At 44.5% G+C, this 19834-nt stretch overlaps 1 long non-coding RNA gene across 1 annotated transcript in view; it reads right to left on the bottom strand.

Moving 5' to 3' along the window:
• The window catches only part of LOC143786342 (uncharacterized), a 203819-nt gene extending 199197 nt beyond the window's left edge, over window positions 1-4622 (bottom strand). Inside the window, exon 1 of the long non-coding RNA XR_013218268.1 lies at window positions 1230-4622. This is a non-coding gene — a long non-coding RNA (uncharacterized LOC143786342). The remainder of the gene's footprint in view (window positions 1-1229) is intronic.
• Window positions 4623-19834: the final 15212 nt, after the last annotated feature.

The raw sequence follows: 19834 nt of genomic DNA, 5'->3' as shown, positions 1-19834 counted from the left end.
GTGTATCCAGACCTCTTTAAAAGGGAACTTGTCAGCAGATTTTGCTGCTATAAGATGCGGCAACTGCCTTTCAAGGCTTATCTACCGCATTCTATAATGCGGTAGATAAGCCCCTCGTGCGACCTGCAAGTGAAGAAAAATAAGTAATATTATACTCACCCGGCGCTGGGAAAGGTCAGAGAGGCCCAGCGCCTGTGCACTGCAGTACTTTACTCTTCCCTCAACAGGGCAGAGAAGTACAACTGCGCAGGAGCGCCGATGTTGGGGAGCAATGAAGCAGGAGGGCGGCATCGCAAGAAGATGGGAGGCTCCGGACCAGGACCTGCGACACCAATCGGACTGGATCGTCCCCCCCCAGGTGAGTATAACTTATTTTTCTTTACTTGCAGGTCAGACCGGGGTCTTATCTACAGCATTATAGAATGCTGTAGATAAGCCCTGAAAGGCAGTGGTTGCATGTTATAGCGGCAAAATCTGCTGACATGTTCCCTTTAAAGGGAACCTGTCACCCCCAAAATCGAGGGTGAGCTAAGCCCACCGGCATCAGGGGCTTATCTATAGCATTCTGGAATGCTATAGAGGTAGATAGAGGTTATATTATACTCACCTGGGCGGGCGGACCGATCGTTGGGAGTTGCGGTACGGGGCCTCCCATCTTCATAGGATGACGTCCTCTTCTGGTCTTCACGCTGCGGCTCCGGCGCACTTTGTCTGCCCTGTTGAGGGCAGAGCAAAGTACTGCAGTGCGCAGGCGCCGGGAAAGGTCAGAGAGGCCCGGCGCCTGCAGTACTTTGCTCTGCCCTCAACAGGGCAAAGTACACCTGCGCCGGAAGACCACAAGAGGACGTCATCTGATGAAGATGGGAGGCGCCGGACCGTACACCCATCGGACCAGATCAGGACCGCCCCTGGGTAAGTATAATCTAACCTCTTTTTCTTATCTTTTAGGATACATCGGGGGGCTTATCTACAGCATTCCAGAATGTTGTAGCTAAGCACCTGATGCTGGTTGGCTTAGCTCACCCTCGATTTTGGGGGTGACAGGTTCCCTTTAATGCACCCCATGATCCTGCTTGCCTTGGCAGCTGCTGCCTGGCACACGCTGCTCCAGGTAAGTTTATCATTAACTAAGATCCCCAAGTTCTTCTACATGTCAGATCTACCCAGTGGTTTCTCGTTCAGTTTGTAATGGGGATATTGATTCCTTCTTCCCATGTGTATAACCTTACCTTTATCATCTAAACCGCATCTGTCACTTCTTGGCCCAGGTTTCCAACTTATCATGATCCACCTGTAGCAGAATACAATCTTCTCTTTTATCGACTGCTTTACATAGTTTTGTATCATCTGCAAATATCGATATTTTACTGTGTAAACCTTCTACCAGATCGTTAATAAATATGTTGAAGTGAATAGGTCTCAACACCGACCCTGCGGGAACCCACTGTTCACAGTGACCCAATTAGAGAATATACCATTTATAACCACCCTCTGCTTTCCATCACTAAGCCAGTTACTTACCCATTTACATTTTCCCCAAACCCAGCATTCTCATTTTGTGTACCAACCTCTTGTGTGGCACGGTATCAAATGCTTTGGAAAAATCAAGATATACCACGTCCAATGACTCACCTTGGTCCAGTCTATAGCTTACCTCTTCATAAAAACTGATGAGATTGGTTTGACAGCAGCAATTCCTCATAAAACCATGCTGATATGGAGTTACACAGTTATTCTCATTGAGATAATCCAGAATAACATCCCTCAGACACCCTTTAAATATTTTATCAACAATAAGCGGATACAGTTCATATCATAAAAATCTAGAACACCTTGATTTAATTTGTATGTGTTTGACTGAGCTATGCTTGTAAACCCTTTCTTAGCTTGATCCATTTAAACTAAGTATAATGTATACCAGGATTAAAATGATTTAAAGAGTTTGTCCGGTTCAAAGTGTATGTCTGTAGTCACTGTGTGATTGCAGACATATAAACTGCCCCCCCCCCAGAGCATGCACTGTGCACTGTGCACTGCGAGGATTCACCAGTGAGCCAGGAATGGCAGTGATTATGCATCTTACGTACTCACAGCCAGAATCTGACTATTGCCATAACCAATCGTCGGGTAATCATTTTAGACCGAACAATCCTTTTAAGTGCAGTGTCTTGTGCTTTAAATCTAATTGTGCAAAAAGGCCCAACAGTGGGTCTGTGCCCTGGATGTTTTAAAACTCTAGCAACACCACTGGTCAGAACTCATATAGGATCATCATATATACCTAAATTAACATCTGGAATTGGTGTAATAGAGGATAACATTCTCCATACTCTACACAAATTTTATTCTACTACATATTCAACTAAAAGTAACACCCAAAATGAGAACATTGACAGGTTGTTGGTAATATCACACGATCAAGACTAACAAGGGAAGCTAGAGGCAGGATGGAGGAACCCCTTACATTAGAGAAACTAAAAGAGGTGCTTCAAAAGGTCCAAAATAAAAAAAAACTCCAAGGGTAGATAGCTTACTAAGGGATTTTTTTTTTAAACCAGTAAACACTACTTCTAAACTATTGAGTTATCAGTTAAAGTTGGCTCTTTCTCAGACTCAATGAAAGAGGCAATGGTAATATTGTTAAAACCTTGAAAGGATCCTTGTACACCCAACTCATACAGGGTAATCTCCATTCTCCCAACGGATATAAAACTACTATCCAAGGTGTTGACCAACAGATTGTCCAGAGTAATTACTAAGTTTATTTGTGAGGATCATAACGGCCTTCATACCAAATAAACCTACATCAGTAAATTTAAGACGTTTATACAGCTCTGGCAAAAATTAAGAGACCACTGCAAAGTTTTCAGTTTGTCTGATTTTTCTTTATAGCTATATTTTTGAGCAGAATGTAAAACGGTTCTTTTATTGACTACTGTCATGTCCAAGCAATAAATTTTGTATTTGTTTTCTGAAAAAGAGAAATGGTCAAAATAACAAAAAAATACATTGCTTGCAGCCCTCAAATAATGCAAAAAAATACAAGTTCATAATCATTTAGAAACAACAGTATTAATGTTTTAACTCCAGAACAGTTCAGAAGTCAATATTTTGTTTATTAACCATGATTTTTAAAATCACAGCTGTCATGCATCTTGGCATGCCTTCCACCACTCTTGCACACTGCTTTTGGTTGACCTTATGCCACTCCTGGTACAAAAATGTAAGCAGTTCTTTGTTTGATGGCTTGTGACTATCCATCTTCCTCTTGATTACATTCCAGAGGTTTTAATTGGGGTTCTGGTCTGGAAATTCGGCTGGCCATGACAGGGATTTGATGTGCTGGTCCTTCATCCACACCTTGATTGACCAAGCTGTGTGGCATGGCGCATTGTCCTGCTGGAAAAAACAGTCCTCAGAGGTGGGTAACATTGCCTGAGCAACTGTTTTTCCAGGATAACCTTGTATGCGGCTTGATTCATACATCCTTCGCAGAGATTAACCTGCCCAATTCCAGCCTTGCTGAAGCATCCCCAGATCAACACCTGGTCGTCTAATGGTTAGACCAGGGGTGGGGAACCTCAGGCCCCAGGGCCATTTACAGCCCTCAAAGACATTTTATCAGGCCCTTGAGCAGATTCTCAGGGACAGCATTCTTGGGCAAGAAGCTGTATTTTGATTGCCACAAGCTCATTAATTTCTTCTTGCTGTGTTAGCACACACAAGCAGTGTTCACTACTGAACATCGAAGGGCATGCAATGAAAGATTACGTCCTGAAACCAGTGCCAGGATGTACTTTGTGGGCGGAGTTTGTACGGCCCTCCAAGGATGGTATAAATATCCAAATAGCCCTTTGCAAAAAAGATTCCCCACCCCTGGGTTAGACAGAGCCCTAGAGAGGCGCACAAGCCACAATGTCTTGCACCCACTGTGAAATTTGGTGGAGGATTAGTGATGATCTAGGGATGCATCAGCAAGTGTTGAGTGAATATTACTGTGGGCGGTGCTGAAATGTATGGAGTATGATTGTAAATTTATTTCATTTATACCATTACTATAACTTTCCCCTAAGACGAGGTTTCCAAATGAAAGGTCAAAGCTGCTCACGTTGGGGAGAACAAGGCAGGGGTACCCTATCACCCATCCAAATTGCGATGGTCATAGAACTACTAGCTAGCCTCTACTGACATTACCGATTTCTGCTGTGAAGAACTGGAGATGAAGATTTCCCTTCAGGTAGACAATATGTTCCTTTTCCTGAGTAATGTAAATACTTCCAACACACTTGTAACTAATCTTATCAAAATATTCTGGAAATGATCAGACATAATCAACTGGGACAAGTCTGTTCTCATGCCCATTGATACTTTAACATAAAAATTGTCTCTTGGAGAAACACAGATACAAGTGATAAACACTTAAATATTTAGGAGTAATAGTCTGTTAAGCCTTGGGAATGCTATTCTCTTAATCTATCCCGTATTATTGACGTTTAGGACCAAAATAGACATTGTGTCAACTTCCAATGTCAGCAGTTGGAAGAAGCAATCTTAGGGCTCCTTTTCACTTGCGAGAAATACATCCGAGTCTCGCATGTTAAAGGCAAGCTCTGGTGCCAGCACTCCAGAGTGGAGCGTGCAGCTCCATATGTTGCTATGCAGCCGCACGCTCCGATCTGGAGTGCCGGCGCAAGAGCTTGGTTTTAACATGCGAGACTCGGACGTATTTCTCGCAAGTGAAAAGGAGCCCTTATAGAAATGATTTTGCCTCAGCTTCTATACTTTTTTCACAATACTCCAGTGTGGATTCCCATGTCTTTCCTATAAAATACATAGGATGTTTCAGACGCTTAAAAGAAAAAGGAAATCAGCCATAGATGAAAAGATGGTGGCTTAGATATTGCAAACATGTTAGTTCCTGGCTTCAACAGTTCCATGGTTGGGGTACTAATGATGAACATTGTGAAATATCAGACTATACCTTCAGAGAAGAAACTATACGGAGACTCCCACAATCAGTGCTGGAAGCAAGACCCTTACGAGAAAACGACCCGAACTGTCCCACCCTAAACTTGATATGCAAAGTATAGGGATAGAGGAAAAAGGTACCTTAGATTTTAGACCATGCACAAACTACATACCCTTATGGCATAATCCCAAACTATCTGAAATATATAAACTAAGTTTTAGAAACTGGAACAATAGAGGTATTTTCCAGTTATGTCACTTGATGAGTGGTGGTCACTCATGTTTTCAGCAATTAAACACCAACTTAAACCGATGACATTTTTCCTACAAGTCACTATCAACCCTTTAATGAGCCTTTCAATATGACTTAGGATAAAAGTCAAACCAGAATCTAATTTTTGTAGACACAGCGTTTTGGGGTACTACCCCTCATCATTGCAAACTATGCGATCTGATTTGGCAAGGTGAGACTCATGTCTAAAGGGTAATGTTTCTCCTTGAGGAGAGTGGCATGTCAAAATAAGGAGGCTCATTTTCCATGGAGCTTTAGAATTCTAGCCCTCTTTCTCTCTGAACAGGCAAATTTGCATATTTAATTTTCAAGTGGCACATTGCACGGCAAATAAGCCTCCTTACATGACAGGCATGCCATTCTCCACAGGGAAAATTTTTTACACTGTATATTGAAGCACACTATATACTGTTATATTTCTTCATTCCCAAGTGACTCATTAGCCTGAAACTAAATTATACAGGACAGTGTTGAGAGAGGCATCTATGTGAAAGGATTCCTTTTTTCCATCGAGTTTGTGGTTTGTCCATTAATGTGTTATATCAATCTTTGTTTTTCTTGTGGGCAATCAACATTGTTAAAAAAAAAAATCTGTTAGAGGGCAGTTGTAGCTTCACTTGCCTCGTGTCAGCTGCAATATACAAAGCGCACTGCTATTACATGGGCCAGTGGGGGTGGTGGACACTTGGGATGGTACCATTGTATACACACATGCACTGCACTGTGCAGGAGGATCGCTGCTGTTCCATAGGTGCCAGATCAGAGCAGCTGTGTCTGCAGGTGTACAGGAGAGCAGCAGACAGCTGGCTGTATATTTGTCTGTGGTGGATAACTAGCTGCGGATGGACAGATTTTTACTATCACTGACATAAGTGCCAAGAGGTGAGCAGAATTATAGGTGTGGCAAACCATGCATACTCAGGTTGGATTTACATATGCTTGACCAGCAGCCCTGTGTCATGAATTCTTCTGAAACCGGACAGGTTTACTTTAATTGTTTGACCAACAATATGGCCCCCAAATGATGCAGACAGTTGTGAATATATTGGTGGAGGCCGGGACCAGCAGATACATCTTCTGTGAATCAGCATCATTTCATTGCGCTGCTGCTGAAACTCCATTCACAGGAGAAAGGAGCCAAGGGAGTATGTTTTTTTTTAAATGTGTATGAGATATTTGTATGTATATGTGATGGCTATTTTGTGGGTGAGTGGGGGGCACCCTGTATATATGGAGGCCAAAAAATAAGAGCATACTTAATGCTACTCATTAAGTGATGCAATTAATAATTTAATGTTAATCATAATTAATTTCAGCCTATTGGTTCAGCTCTCCACAACGGTCACGGTCTCATGTGGAGCATCGGGAAAATTAGTAGCCCACCATATTCAAATGGTGATTGGTAAAAGGAAGGAGGAAAAAAAAGTTCCCCACCCCTAGGTTAATTATTGTGACAGTTTTATAACTCAGGTTGAGTACCGTATTTTTCAGACTATAAGATGCACCCAGGTTTGAGAGGTGGAAAATAGAGAAAAAAATATTTGAAGCAAAAAAAAAAAATCTTTTGGTAATATTGAATAACATACAGTAATATTAAATGTGGTGTTATTATATATAATAGTATGTTATTATATTGGAAGTTCCGGATAGATGGCGATGCGGGACCAGTGTGGTGTCTGTAAAGTACTATATGAAGACACTGGAGGGCGAGTATAAGAATGGGGGCACAGGGCTTATATTTAAAGCACCACTCCAGAACTGAAAAATAACTAAGATCCCATTGGGAGAACTATAACTCCCAGCATGTCCTGCAGATCCTATGGCATGCTGGGAGTTATAGTTCAACACAGGAGTGGCAGTGTGCTATATTGTGTGTTGTAAAGACTAACCTTTTAATTGTGCCAACCAGCCAGCCACATGGAGCATCCCATGACTGCACACACAGAGCTCTCCCTGCCTCTCCACAGCACAGGTCATAAGAGGAATCCAGCAGATTCTAGTGGAGTCTGAAGGACCTGTGATGACATCAGAAGAGGGAGGGCTCTGTGCCATCATGTGATACTCCAGCTTGCCCACTTCATGACATCACACAGGTATTTATGCCCAGCACTCAGCATCCAGCACAGCCAGGCAGGAACGCAGCGATCTTGTCCCCTCTGGCCCCCTGCTGCTGCCCCCTCCTACACCAGACACACAGATCTCCCCAGCTGCTGCAGGAATCCAGCACTAGGGAAACCTTGTGTGTGTTTCAGGGAAGGACTATTCATTTGCTGCTCCCTGTTCACTGCTCAGCTGACAGGTGGGTGGGGAAGCGGCTAATGAATATTCACTGCACTTTAATTATTGGGACCACATGCTTTCCACAGCCCTGGATTCCAGGCAGCTGGGACATTTTTCTGCCTCCTGCAAGTGGGGTCACAGTGCATCCCACTGGCTGTTGCCCCCTCCCCACATTCCGACAATAAGACGCACCCACACTTTCCTCCCAAATTTGGAGGAAAAAAAGTGCGTCTTATGGTCGGAAAAATAGGGTACTTTTTTATTTTTAACATAAAAATGCTTAGTTATTGGTTTACATTTTTTTAGCGCATGTGCGTGTGTAAGCTTATATATATTGCTACCGGTTTTTTCTTACTTTTCTTTTCTTAGTCCCTCGATGGAACTTTAGCTTTTGTTTCTCTGATTATGTGCACTGGAATGCATTAGAGCTGTCAGCTTCACACTAACCAAAATCCTTTCAAACCCAGTTTATAGGACAGCCTAATAGGCTACTGTAGCCGACAGGCCTGAAGGTCATTATTTGATCTCCTACTGTCATGGCAACCATCCTCAGCCTGCAAATACATCAATAGAGGAAGCCCCTTACCATTTATTGCCAACAATGACCTTTTCTCCATCCCCCAAGCAGATTCCTGGGGAACCTAGTGCTCGGGACAGCAGCTGAGTTTTGATGTCTGCTGGCACTTTAGTTTCATTTTACTCAGCAAGCACGCGCACGCAATCAAAGATTGCATCCTCCTGCTGGTCAGTGCCTAGATGTTCCCCCTGGGTGGAGTTAGTGCGCGATGTGACCTCCTGCGACATCTATTCCGCAGCCCCACATCTCTGATGTGAATACGGCAGTGTCTGTATCTCCAATGTGATGTATACTGCAGACTTCCAACTGCTTGAGTTCTATAAATGTAACTTGACCAGTGATTAATTTTCCACTGTGAGACCTGCAGTGTAATATACATCTGTATTTAGTACAACTTACTGCTGCAAGTTCTTTACAAAAATTTATCGCGAAGTGTTGCCTGCACTCCAGACTGATGCAAATCTGGAAAAGCAGTTTTGAGTAGTAACTTCATCAATACCAACTAAGGCTGGTTTCACATTTGCGGTTGTGTCCACAGCGTTTCGGACACATACATCTGCATGTGTCTTGATTTCTTATCTTTAACATTGCAGACGCAGGTGTATGCGCATGCGTATTTTGGGGGTGCGTGGATGGGCATGCCTGACGAACCATGTTAGAGTTTTTGTGACGGCAAATTTCTGCCACCATACGCATGCGGACGCTTGCGGAAGAAATGCCTCAAATAAACGCATTACAGTCTATAAGAACACATGCGAACGCAAGTGCTTGCGTTTTAATTCGTTCTTCTGAGTAAACATGTTTAGGAACTTGTTTGAAGCCACCCCCAAAGGTTATAAAAGAAGGTGTGGGCAATGGAAGTCCATTACTCAAGACTCTTCAAGAGATACAAGACTTGCAGCCACAAGTGTGGAAGACTTCAGCAAGTATACAAGCTATGTCTGCCTGTGTTTTTCTCCCTGCAGCCTGTAATCATTTCTATCTTTCTTGCAGCATTCCTCATCATGTCCTCCAGTGCAGAGCAGACCTCACAGAGTGGACAGGAAACTGGAGTACATTTGATGCTTATTGGTAAGTATTAACTGTAACTATTATACACGTGGCAAAATATTTATTTTTACAGAACCCTTCCAGTGCAGATGAACAGGAGCAGCAGACTCTGGCCCAAGCTCAGGTGGCAAGACGGCACGTAAGTATTCTTGACTGTTTTTATTTATTTTTGACTGTTGTTGGCACTCTTGCCTTTTTTAATTTATTCTTGACTGTTTTTGGGACGCTTGACATTTGACTGTTTTTGTTTTAAGGGCAGAGACTCACTGCCGTATTGCTTGTGCGATAATTGCATCTCACTGCAGGGATTGGCCGGCACCTCTCCTGACCCTAGCATGCCCACATGATGGATTACTATGCAGCTGTCAAACTCAGGTCAGGAGAGCCCACAGCCAGTACGAGTTTTACAATGCAATTCTCACATGAGAAATACGGCAGTGTGTCTCTGCCCTAGTGTTTTATCTTTCCAACATTTTTTTTTTCATTTCTAGGTCCCACAACGGGAAGAGGACTTTATTGATAATAACCTCCTCATCACCCTGGTGCAGGAGCGAGTTCTGTTGTGGGACACCCGGGAGCAGCAGCACTCAGACGCTGTAGGGATTCAGTGGCTGTGGACTGAGATGACCCAAGCACTGATGGATGACTGGGACAAAACCACATCACGTGTCAGAAAGGCTTTTCTTAAGTATTGCAGTGTGGTCTCATGCAGCAGTGAACCTGAAGGCCGGGATCACACAACAGTGTGTGATGCGATAAACTCCTTGCAAGTTTGTCACATCACACGTGGTTGTGGGATCCCTGCCTAAAGTGCATTGTTTAACATTTTTTTTTCCCGATTCACAGTAATCAAAGTAAAAACCTGTTAGCCTTCTATGAAGGATCGCTTCAACAAGGACCGGAGACATGAGATCCAAGTTCACAGTGGTGGTGCAGCAGGGATCCAAAAATACATATACCACCGGGTACTGGATTTCCTGAGGCCTGTTCTTGCTCAGAGAACACAAGTATTTTTGTGTTGTATTCCATTGTGTTGTATTCCCTAATCTGAATTTTTCTATTCTTCAGGAGTTAGTGCTTTTACAATTGTTATTTTTTAGTAGTGTTTTTCTTTTCACAGAACCTGTAGCAGCACCCTTGAAACTGGATCTTCCTCTGGAGCAGTCCCTCATCGAACTGCCATGGACCAGTCCCAGCCATCCACCAGCGAAGCAGCAAGTGGGTCGGCGTCACAGGATGGAGAACAGGCAGCTGGTCCTTCAGGTGTTCCCCTGTCCCAGTCCTCTGCTTTTTTTTGTCTCTTCCTGCCAGCGGCAGAAGGCCTCGGACAGGTCACTCATGCCCAAGTTTGTTCACTTGAGCTCTCTCTTCCATAATGACTTAAAGCCGCTGGGAGATGGACTGGAAAGTGTTCTGACCCATATTAAACACACTTTTCCAAGATGTCAACTAACGCCTTAATCATCTGGAAACCAACCTCCAGAGATCAACACCATTTTTTTAAAATAAAATAGAGCATGTCGGAACACCTTACACCTGAACTCCAGCTCAACGTGATGCAGGCCTGCAATGCTGCTTACTTTCAGGCTATGCAGCAGACTTGGAACTACCACCAGGCACAGGTGTCATTTCCACCTGTGACACCAATTACACACTTAACCTCTATACAGAGTTGTGCTGCATACCACTGTATGGCCAACACGATGCCAAGTCCTGCCGCACACCACTACACCGCCACCACTATGCCAGGTGCTGCTGAAAGCCACTCCACCACCACCATGCTGAGTCCTGCTCCTGCTCGGCCATCCACCTCCACCATGCCAGGTCCAGATCCTGCACGGCCGTCCACCTCCACCACCAGGGCGGGTCAACATTCTGCAAGCCCCGCTAACCACATCACTCCCACCCTCCCAAGGAGAAATAAAAAAAAAAAAAAAAAAAAAAAAAAAGAAGACCTCACAGAAAAGTAGACGAATTAAAACTGACTAAAGGCAGAAGTGTCGTGCTACCTCCACCCTCACATCCCAATGTGTCGGTGTTGTCCAGTTTTTCTCTCCCTTCCACTGTGTCTCTCCCATCCCATGCTTCCACTCCTAATGTGTCTACTCCCATCCTTGACCTCCCAGACCCCACAAGTTTAGTTACCCCTTCATTGTCCATCTGTAGCCAATCCTCCCAGCTCCACACCCCCCTAGGTCTATAACAATTCCCCCTCAGTTCGGAAAAGTTAAAATTTTCTTTTTTTTTTTGTAAATAAATGTGTCCTGTTTTCCCACAATCACTGCTTGATCTTTGTCTCTTTCATCGCCGTCAACACACCCCGTCTGTATGCCGTCAACACACGTCGCCATATACACACACGCTGTTTTTGCCTCCTCATATCTCCATGACACAATCTACAGCTCCTCTTTTTTATTTGCTTTAAAAGCAGCATTGCTTCATGTGTGTGTGTAATGGAGCTATGAGGTGGCAAAAAAGACAGAAGAATGAAAATCCTCCAAAAAATAGAAACCGAATTAACGGTAAGAATAATTCTAGGAGCCTTCCACGACAGCCACAGGAGGTTGTCTCCATACCCTAATGGGGGACAGGAAGCACAAGAGGTTAAAAACCCCTCCCACCTCCCATTAACCAGTGACTTACAACTGAACCCATAGTATCGGTTACCTTTTAGGTTCTCAGAAAAATATCCAAGAACATCGGGAGGGAATTAATGCTGTCGTGGAAGGCTCCTAGAAACCGAATTAACGGTAAGAATAATTCTATTTTCTCTAGTTGCCTTCCACGACAGCCACAGGAGGAAAGCCAACCAATTCTGTATTTAGGGAGGGCCCACAGCCTGGAGTACTTTCCGGCCAAAGACTAGATCCCGGTTGGACCAGAAGTCCAATCTATAATGCTTAGTAAAGGTGTGAAGAGAAGACCATGTTGCAGCCCTGCAAATCTGCTCCGTGGAAGCACCAGCCCTTTCAGCCTAAGAGACGGAGGTAGATCTGGTGGAATGAGCCTTTAGGCCAGCAGGAACCGCAATATTCTGAGCTAGATACGGCTCAGTAATGGCCTTTTTTATCCAGTTGGCAATATTACTCTTCGCTACTTTCTTGCCCTTGTTTCGGCCAGATAAAATGAACTAAGAGATTTTGGTCAATTCTTAAGGATTTAGTTTGTTCCAAATAGTGTAATACTATACGACGTACATCCAAGGTATGGAATCTGTGTTCTTCCGGACTTGTAGGATTGTGACAGAACGATGGGAGAACTATGTCCTGTGATCGGTGAAATTCTGACACTACTTTTGGAAGAAAACATGGATCTGGTTGGAACACAATGGAATCATCCCTTATGGTAAGATAAGGTTCTCTAATTGAGAGGGCTTGTATTTCCCCCACTCATCTTGCAGTAGAAATGGCAACTAAAAAGCCAGTTTTGCAGGACAGAAGCTGTGAGGAACAAGATAACGGCTCAAATGGAGGCGTTGTAACGCCCTTTAGGACTATGTTTAAGTCCCAAGATGGCACAAAATTTGCTGTTTTGGACAATGTCTTGATGCTGAGACCATAAACCTTTTTATCCAACGATGACCTGCAAGGTCTTGGTCAAAGACAGAACTCAAAGCTGACACTTGAACCTTTAATGTACTTGGCTTCAACCCCAACTCCAATCCTTTTTGTAGAAAATCTAATATTTGTGAGATATTAGGATGGAAAGGGTCAGGATTATGAGGATGACACCACGAGGAGAACCTTTTCCAAATTTTGCTATATATAGTGTTGGTGACAGGTTTTCTGGACTTTTGAAGAGTAGCAATCACTGACTCTGAAAGACCTTTAGCTCTTAATACCTGGGCTTCAATAGCCAGGCTGCCAGCTTGAATTTTTGGGGGATCGGATGATAAAAGTGACCCTGGAGGAGAAGATCTTCTGAGGTTTGTAGAAAGACTGGACCATCCACCTGTAACTCTCTGATGAGGTGGTACCAGCTCCTTTTCGGCCATGCTGGAGCTACCAGGATAGTCGGGACTTGATCGTCTCGGATCTTCCGAAGGGTCCTTGCAAGCAATGGTATTGGAGGAAATACATATGCTAGTCGGAACCTCCATGTATGGGAAAAGGCGTCTACTCCTTGAGACTTGTCTTTGGGGTCTAGAGAGAAGTAGTTCTCGACCTGTGTATTTTGACTTAATGCTAAAAGATCTACTGTATGTCGGGAAGGCCCCATCTGTTTGTCATCATTCTGAAAACATCCACCTTCAGGCTCCATTCTCCTGGTTGTAAGGGTACTGTCACACATTGGCACTTTGATCGCTACGACGGTACGATCCGTGACGTTCCAGCGATATCCATACGATATCGCTGTCTGACAACGCAGCAGCGATCAGGGATCCTGCTGAGAATCGTACGTCGTAGCAGATCGTTTGTAACTTTCTTTCGTCGCTGGATCTCCCGCTGTCATCGCTGGATCGTTGTGTGTGACAGCGATCCAGCGATGCGTTCGCTTGTAACCAGGGTAAACATCGGGTTACTAAGCGCAGGGCCGCGCTTAGTAACCCGATGCTTACCGTGGTTAGCAGCGTAAAAGTAAAAAAAAACAAACAGTATATACTCACATTCCGGTGTCTGTCCCCCGGCTTTCTGCCTCTCTGCACTGTGAGCGCCGGCCAGCCGGTAAGCGAGCACAGCGGTGACGTCACCACTGTGCTTTCCGGCTGGCAGACACAGTGCAGAGAAGCAGAACGCCGGGGGACAGACACCGGAATGTGAGTATGTACTGTTTTTTTTTTTTTTACTTTTACGCTGGTAACCAGGGTAAACATCGGGTTACTAAGCGCGGCCCTGCGCTTAGTAACCCGATGTTTACCCTGGTTACCCAGGGACCTCGGCATCGTTGGTCGCTGGAGAGCTGACTGTGTGACAGCTCCCCAGCGACCACACAATCACTTACCAACGATCACGGCCAGGTCGTGTCGCTGGTCGTGATCGTTGGTAAATCGTTTAGTGTGACAGTACCCTAAGTCGTGACGACTTAGGAGATCTGCATGAACATTTACTGAGCCTTTGAGGTGTATTGCTGATAGTGAGAGATGTTTCTCTGCCCAGCAAAAAATTCTGCTTGATACTACTTTCAAGTGGTTGAACTTCGGACTCCCCTGGTGTTTGAGATGCGCTACAGTCGTTATATTGTCTGAGTAAACTGACATGTTGACCTACAATTAGACTGTTGGCGGCTAGAAGGGCCCTCTCCACTGCCATCAACTCTCTGAGATTGGAATAACTGGAGCTCTCTTTACGATTCCAGTGACCCTGGAATGGGACCTGTGACAGCCGACCCCCAGCCTTTTTGACTGGCATCTGTTGTCACTGTCACCAGTTGATTTTGCATCCAGTCCACCCCTCTTAGCAGGTTTGTCTGGATCACCCACCAGGTTAACGAGGCCTTTACCTTCCCTGGAGTGTACACTCTTATGTTTAGGAAATTTGGATTTCCATTCCAGCTTTCCAGAATATGTGCCTGCAGAACTCTGGAGTGGGCCTGAGCCCACTGGACTGATTGTATGCAGGCCGTCATCGACCCCAGAAGAGACATTGCTGACCGCAGAGTAAGAGACCTTTGCTTTTTGAAGTCTAGGACATTGGATATTAGGTTCTTCCAGTGCTCTTCTGGTAGAAAGGATTTTTGATTTTCCGAGTCCAATAGGACCCCCAGAAATTTTATCACCTTTGATGGTAATAGATGAGACTTCTTCAGATTATGTATCCAACCCAAAAGCTGTAAGATGTTCAGGGTTCTGGCAATCCTCCGATTGAGAATTTCGGCGGAAGGACCAATAATTAGGTCGTCCAAGTAGGGTACTATGGCGACGTCTTGGTTTCTGATATGAGATACAGCTTCCGCCATGACTCTGGAAAAAACACTTGGGGCCGAGGAGATCCCAAAGGGAAGAACATTGTATTGGAAATGCAGAATCTTGTGATTCAACTGGACCGCAAATCTTAGATATCTCCTGTGACGAGGATGTATCGGAATATGGAAATAGGCATCCTTGAGGTCTATTGTTGCCATATATGAATGAGGAGCTATCAGAGGGATGGCTGATTTTACTGACTCCATTTTGAATTTGCGGTAAGTAATGTATTGGTTGAGAGCTTTTAAATTTATTATGATCCGGGCTTGTCCGGAAGGCTTTTTTACCATAAATATATGGGAGTAATGCCCTTTCCCTTGTTCGTTTACCGGGACCATTGAAATAGCTCTCGAGGTTAGCAAATCTTGTAAACCTGACATCATCAGTTTTTGAGTCTCCCGAGATGACGGGGAGGTAACTCTTAGGATCCTGGGGGGAAGTGCCTCGAACTCTATAAGGAGACCCTGTTGGATAACACTTATGACCCAAGGGCTGTTGGAGATATTCTGCCAACTGTGAACGAAGTTCTAAAGTCTCCCCCCACCGGATCGGAGTCATTGTTTTTCTTGCTGTGGTTGCTGGGGAATAAGGATATTTTTGGGTTTCCCCTTAGCATAACTCCATCTACCGGTTTTTCCTTTACCCTTAACCTGAGAGGGTTGGGACTGGGAGGCCCGAAAAAAACGCTTTCTGGGAGGTATCTGTTCAGGAAGAGTCTTTTTCCTGTCCGTGGCTTTTTCTAGGATGTAATCTAGTGAGGGCCCGAACACGTAGTCACCCTTAAAGGGAATGGAACACAGCTTTATTTTTGAAGTGACAACTCCACTCCACATTTTAAGCCAGAGGGCTCTTCATGCCGAATTCGTCTGGACTAGAGATCTGGCGGCTCCACAGATAGATTCCAGGGAGGCGTCTGCAAGAAACCCAGTTGCTCTATGTAAAATCAGTAAGGAGTCCAATACTTCATCTCTTGGAATACCCTGAGAGATGAGGTTTTCTAATTCCTCTATCCAGCGAAAAAGAGACCGGGCTACGCAGGTGGATGCAATATTGGACCTGAGGGCCGAAGTGGAAGTTCCCTAAGATTTTTTGAGCAGGCTTTCAATCTTCCTATCTAAGGGATCTTTTAACTGGGAGGAGTCTTCGAACGGCAGGGCAGTCTTTTTGCCACTCTAGCCACTTGAACATCTATTTTTGGGATGTTCCATTTAATGGAATCCTCATCCAGAGGAAACCGGTGTTTGAAGTCTGACGGGGTGGTTAGCCGTTTTTCAGGAAGTTCCCACTCATTATTGATCATATCAATGATGCTTTTGTGTACGGGAAACCCAGGTTGTTTATCAGTATGTATGCAGAATAACTCATCCTGCATAGACTGAGGAACGGGTTCCTCCTTAAGCCCCATAGTATTCCTCACTGCGGACACCAATTCCTCAATATATTCAGAGGAAAAAGTCAGTTACTCACCGATAACGGTGTTTCTCGGAGCCCATGACAGCACTACGGAGAGAGGGGATCCGCCCTTCAGGGACAGGAAACCTACAGATAAAAGGGCGGTACCTCTCCCTCGCATCAGTTGGTTTACAGAGCATCGGAGGACCTCCAGGTTAGTTTACAACAGAGAAAATACCATATTATAACATTTCTTAAAAAAGGAACCCCGTGCCTAAATTGTAATATATAAACTATATAAATAATATGTAATTAAAGGTGCTCACTGCACTCGTGATGGGAGGGAATAAGCGAGTGCTGTCATGGGCTCTGAGAAACACCGTTATCGGTGAGTAACTATGACTTCCTCGGTCCCCCATGACAGCACTACGGAGAGAATTGCAGAGACTAAGCTTAGGGAGGGACCACCGCCTCAAGAACCCTTCGACCGAAGGTCAGGTCAGACACAGAGGCTAGATTTAATCTATAGTGCCTAAAAAAGGTTGACGGTGATGACCAGGTGGCCGCCTTACAGATCTGTTCTATTGATACCTCTGACCTCTTAGCCCATGAGGTAGCTACTGCTCTTGTGGAATGCGCTCTTATACCGTCCGGGATCGCATTCCCCGTGGATGAATATGCCAACGCAATCGCCTCTTTTATCCACCTTGCCAAAGTACCTTTAGATGCCCGGAATCCTTTTCTGGGACCCTGAAAACAGACAAACAGAGAGCCTTCCTTCCTATACTCCCTGGTGGAATCTAGGTATTGGACTAGGCATCTTCTGACATCTAGATTATGGAAGTTCTGCTCTTTCTCATTTCTAGGGTTCGGGCAGAAGGACGGCAGGGATATTTCCTGTGACCTATGGAATTTTGACGCCACTTTTGGCAAATAGGCCGGGTCAGGTCTTAGAGTGACTCTATCATCCATGATTTTTGTAAAGGGGGGGTTAGAGGACAGGGCTTGAATGTCGCTTATCCTGCGCGCAGATGTTAAGGCTACCAGAAGAATGGTCTTAAGAGATAGTACTTTAATGGGAATCATGTCTATTGGTTCAAATGGAGGACCAGATAATGCTGAGAGGACTAAATTTAAGTCCCATGGGGGCATTTTTTGGGTAACTACAGGTTTTGCTCTTGTTACCGCTTTAATGAATCTTATTATCCATGGGTTGGCTGCAATATTCTGGTTATAGAGTGCACCCAGGGCTGCTATCTGCACTTTAAGAGTACTGACCGCTAACCCTTGTTCCAGACCTTTTTGTAGGAACTCAAGTATTCTATTGAGGGTCCCTCCTGGATTTTAACTTTGGATACAGACAAGAATTTTTTCCATGTTTTCCCATATATTTTAGTAGTAATAGGTTTCCTACATTTTAATAATGTTGCAACCAAGTTGTCTGAAAAGCCTCTTTATTAATAGTTCCCGTTCAAAAGCCAGGCTGTCAAATGCAAGTTCGTCTCCTGTGGGTGGAAGATCGGTCCTTGCTGTAGTAGGTCTGGCAAATTCGGTAGAACCCATGAATCTGAGACCGATAGCATCCTTAGCCAGGAAAACCATGTCCTTTTTGGCCAGAATGGGGCAATAAGGATCATTTTTGTTTTGTCCTCTCTGACCTTCCGAATGACTGCCGGAATCAGAATGGTTGGTGGAAAAGCGTATGTCAGTTTGTGTGTCCATGGAATCAGAAAGGCATCCAGAGCCTGGGGATTCCCTTCCGGGCTTAGAGAACAAAATTTGCTTACTTTTTTGTTTTTGCAATTGGCGAAAAAGTCCATTGTTGGGGTTCCCCACATTCTCGTGATCTGGTTGTAGACAGACTGATTCAGGGACCACTCGCCTTGTCTCAACTGAGTTCGACTCAGGTAATCTGCTTTCTCGTTTTTTGAACCTTGAATATGCAGTGCAGAAAGGGATAGTAGATTTGTTTCTGCAAGGCTGAAAATTTTGGCGGAGGAATTCATCAGTAACCGAGACCTTGTTCCTCCCTGGTGATTTATATAGGCTACTGTCACTATATTGTCCGAGAGAATTCGGACATGATGTCCCCGAATGTAGGTAAGGAATGATAGAAAAGCCTGATGCACCGCCCAGAGTTCTTTTTGATTTGAGGATGCTGACAGTTCCTGAATTGACCAGTTGCCCTGAGCCACTCTGTCTTCCATGTGGGCCCCCCACCCCCTGGGACTTGCATCGGTTGTTATCACCCAAGATATTTTTGGTACCCAAGGAATCCCTTTTGAAATATTCTGGTTCTTTCCCCACCAGAGAAGGGAATGAATAGCGGAGGAATTTAGAATGACCCTGCTTTCCAAATTGTTTTTTTTAATATTTACTGCCATTCTAGTATGTGCCACTGAAGCTCCCTTGTGTGGAATTGTGCAAAGGGTATCGCCGGCAGGCATGAAGATAGAGACCCCAGCAGTGACATTGTCCTCCTTAGAGTCATGGAGAGGTTTTGCAGTGTTTGTGCTATCATGGTTAATATTTTGTCTTTTTTGGGGCCCGGGAGTCGGCATTCTTGAACCTGGGAGTCTAACGACAGCCCTAGGAACTCCTGCACTTGAGAGGGTTCCAACTTTGATTTTTTTTTATATTTATGAGCCAACCCAAGTCCGTTAGAATAGTCATTACTCGGTCTCTCTGTTCTCTGCAACTTTGAGCCGAGTCGCTGGCAATAAGAAAATCGTCCAGGTAAGGGACTATGATAATGTTTTGTTCCCTTATGTGGGCCATCATCTCCGCTATTTTTGTGAATATCCGCGGAGCAATAGAAATCCCGAACGGGAGGACCCTGTACTGGAAGTTTCTTATTTTTCCCTTTATGGACACCGCCATCCTGAGAAATTTTTGAGATTGTTCGTGGATGGGCACATGGTTGTATGCGTCGGTTAGGTCTATCACAACCATGTAGCAATTTGGAAAGAGAATTTTTATTGTAGATTTTATTGTTTCCATTTTGAACTTGTGATTTCTTACATAATTGTTTAGATTTCTTAAGTTTATAATCGTCCGAAAGGACCAGTCGGGTTTCGGTACTAGAAACAGAGGGGAAAAAAACCCTTCCTCCATTTCTTGAGGAGAGATCTCCTGAATCACGGCTTTCTGCAGTAGGGAAAAAAATTTCTTTCTCTAATGCCGCTTGTTCTGCTGCCGAAGACCTCATCTGTCACTACGGAATTTTGGGGTGGGGGGGGGGGGGGGGGGGGGGGGGGTGGGAGAAAGGAAATCTATTTTTAGACCAGATTGTATGAGTCTTAAAATCCAGGTGTTGTTGGATATTATTTCCCAGGCAGGAAGAAATGAGGTGAGACTTCCCCCCACCGTAGGG

This window comes from Ranitomeya variabilis, chromosome 7, assembly GCF_051348905.1.
Source record: "Ranitomeya variabilis isolate aRanVar5 chromosome 7, aRanVar5.hap1, whole genome shotgun sequence".
Classification (NCBI taxonomy): Eukaryota; Metazoa; Chordata; class Amphibia; order Anura; family Dendrobatidae; genus Ranitomeya; species Ranitomeya variabilis.
Note: the sequence above shows the minus strand (reverse complement) of the source record. Positions and strands in the feature narration are given on the sequence as shown.